Raw genomic sequence first — 3,627 nt, forward strand, 5'->3', positions numbered from 1 at the left:
TCGTAACAGTGCTGTACAGAAACCCAGCCTAAAACCCCAAACAGCAAGCAATGCAGGTGTAGAAGCACGTGGCTAGAAAAAACTCCTAGAAAGGCCAAAACTAGAAAAACCTAGAGAGGAACCAGGCTATAGCCAGTCCTCGCTGTGCCGGGTGGAGATTATAACAGAACATGCCAAGATGTTCAAATGTTCATAAAATGACCAGCATGGTCAAATAATAATCAAAATGTCAGTTGGCTTTTCATAGCCGATCATTAAGAGTTGAAAACAGCAGGTCTGGGACAGGTAGGGGTTCCATAACCGCAGGCAAACAGTTGAAACTGGAATAAAAACAGCAACACGGACAGCAAGGAGTCATCATCCGGTAGTCCTGACGTATGGTCCTAGGGCTCAGGTCCTCCGAGAAAGAGAAAGAAAGAGAGAAAGAGAATTAGAGAGAGCATACTTAATCACACAGGACACGATAAGACAGGAGAAGTACTCCAGATATAACCAATGACCCTACCCCCCCACACAAACTACTGCAGCATAACTGGAGGCTGAGACAGGAGGGGTCAGGAGACACTGTGGCCCCATCCATGATACCCCCGGACAGGGCCAAACAGGAAGGATATAACCCCACCCACTTTGCCAAAGCACAGCCCCGCACCACTAGAGGGATATCTTCAACCACCAACTTACAATCCTGAGACAAGGCCGAGTATAGCCCACAAAGACTTCCACCACAGCACAAACCAAGGGGGCGCCAACCCAACAGGAAGATCACGTCAGTAACTCAACCCACTCAAGTGACGCACCCCTCCTAGACGGCATGAAAGAGCACCAGTAAGCCAGTGACTCAGCCCCTGTAATAGGGTTAGAGGCAGAGAATCCAGTGGAGAGAGGGGAACCGGCCAGGCAGAGATATACCTACTGAAGATAAGTCTTCAGTAAAGACTTAAAGGTTGAGACATCTCGTCTCTCCACATGGTAGGCAGACCGTTCCATAAAAATGGAGATCTATAGAGAAAGCCTTCCTCTCTATGCTATATAAATCTAGGACATATAGAGAGCTGCGTCTTGTGACCGTAGCGTACGTGTAGGTATGTACCAACACTCGGAAAAGATAGGTAGGAGCAACCCATGTAACGCTAGGTTAACAGTTAAAACTTGAAATCAGCCCGTCCTTAACAGGAAACCAGTGTAGGGAAGCTAGCACTGGATAATATGATCAAATTTCTTGGTTCTAGTCAGGATTCTAGCAGCCGTATTAGCACTAACTGAAGTTTATTTAGTGCTTTATCCGGGTAGCCGGAAAGTAGAGCATTGCAGTAGTCTAACCTAAAGAATAACAAATGCATGGATTAATTTTCTGCATCATTTTTGGACAGAAAAATTTTTGCAATGTTACGTAGATGAAAAAAGCTGTCCTTGAAACAGTCTTGATATGTTCGTCAAAAAGAGAGATCAGGGTCAAGAGTAACACCGAGGTCCTTCACAGTTTTATTTAAGACGACTTTACAACCATCAAAGATAATTGTCAGATTTAACAGAAGATCTCTTTTTCTTGGGACCTAAACAAGCATCTCTTTTGTCCGAGTTTAAAAGTAGAATTGCAGCCATCCACTTCCTTATGTCTGAAACACAGGCTTCTAGCGAGGGCAATTTTGGAGACTTCACCATGTTTCATTGAAATACAGCTGTTGTCATCCGCATAGCAGTGAAAGTTAACATTATGTTTTCGAATAACATCCCCAAGAGGTAAAATATATAGTGAAAACAATATGGTCCTAAAACGGAACCTTGAGGAACACCGAAATTACAGTTATATTGTCAGAGGACAAACCATTCACAGAGACAAACTGATATCTTCCGACAGGTAAGATCTAAACCAGCCAAACTTGGCCGTGTAACCATTGGCGAGATATTAGCTGATGTACGAAGGGCTATATAAAATAAACTTGATTTGATATTGTATCATGTCTGAGTTATTCCTGTAACATATACTGCAGTGTATTCTAAACAGTAGAGAGGTGTCATTCTTGTTTTGTAAAGAAATTTGACAAAAGAAAACATTGTGTAATGCTACCTGTGACAAAGTGTGCTGGTTGGGTGACAAACTTTGCTAGTGTTATGGWAGAATGAGTTGATTTGAGACATGTATGAAGTGTTTTGGTAGTTTTAGTGCATTTTGGATGTGAAATTAACTGCTGTGCCAAGCTGAAAGTTGGTTAGGAGAACTGTGTATAGAGTTTTGAAAAAGTGACCTAATTATTGAGAAGTGGGTCCTAGTGATTGTAAAAAAAAACTGTAAAGCACTCCTACCGAAGTGGCGTTATAAACTACACATATCAATTTGATGTCATGGGTTGTCAGTTATTGCATCCACAACTCTGTCTGAATTTGAGACGTGTTACATTTCTCCAGGCATATCCCTCAACTTTTTACCAAAACAGAGGTGGACCCAGCTAACAATCCTAGGGAGAGAACTTTTTTGTAATGTTACCCATAATATTCCCCTAATGTGTGTCCAGTTTTCCGTTAGATAGGGGAACATTCTATGTATGTTAGCAAAAACCTTCTGGGTACCATTTTAGCATGTTTTGGWGTTAAAGTTAGTACATTCCCTTAAGGTCAAGGTCAAGCATTATCTCGAACGTGGTTACAATGTTCTCAGAATATACAACATTAACATTTTATGGGATGTTGCAAGAACAATTATGCGTCCAGTTTTCTAAGGGTTAAACAGCATAATCATTACATAGGTGCATATTGTGCTGGGGACAAGAAAAAGTCACTATAAAATTTGCAGTTTTATCACCCAACACAATGCCACAGATGTCCCAAGTTGAGGGAGCATGCAATTGGCATGCTGACTGCAGGAATATCCACCAGAGCTGTTGCCAGAGAATTGAATGTTCATTTCTCTACCAAAAGCCGCCTCCAACGTCGTTTTAGAGAATTTGGCAGTGCGTCCAACCGCAGACCACCTGTATGGCTTTGTGTGGCCGAGCAGTTTGCTGATGCCAACGTTGTGAACAGAGTGCACCATTGTGTTGTTGGGGTTATGGTATGGGAAGGCATAAGCTAGGGACAATGAACACAGCTGTATTTTATCAATGGCAATTTGAATGCACAGATATACCATGACAAGATCCTGAGGCCCATTGTCGTGCCATTCATCCGCAGCCATCACCTCATGTTTCAGCATGATAATGCATGGCTCCATGTCGCAAGGATCTGTACACAATTCCTGGAAAGCTAAACATTTCAAAGTTCTTCCTTGGCCTGCATACTCACGAGACATGTCACTGATTGAACACGTTTGGGATGCTCTGGATCGACGTGTACGACAGAGTGTTCCAGTTCCCGCCAATATCCAGAAACTTCGCACAGCCATTGAAGAGGAGTGGGACAACATTCCACAGGCCACAATCAACAGCCTGATCAACTCTGTGCGAAGGAGATGTGTCTCGCTGCATGAGGCAAATAGTGGCCACACTAGATACTGACTGGTTTTCTTATCAATACCCCTACCTTTTTTAAGGTATCTGTGAATATCTGTATTCCCAGTCATGTGAAGGTAGGTAGGTAGACAGGCAGACAGATAGTTATGCAGACACACACACACACACACACACACACACA

The sequence above is a fragment of the Salvelinus sp. IW2-2015 genome, linkage group LG13 (assembly GCF_002910315.2).
Source record: "Salvelinus sp. IW2-2015 linkage group LG13, ASM291031v2, whole genome shotgun sequence".
Taxonomy (NCBI): Eukaryota; Metazoa; Chordata; class Actinopteri; order Salmoniformes; family Salmonidae; genus Salvelinus; species Salvelinus sp. IW2-2015.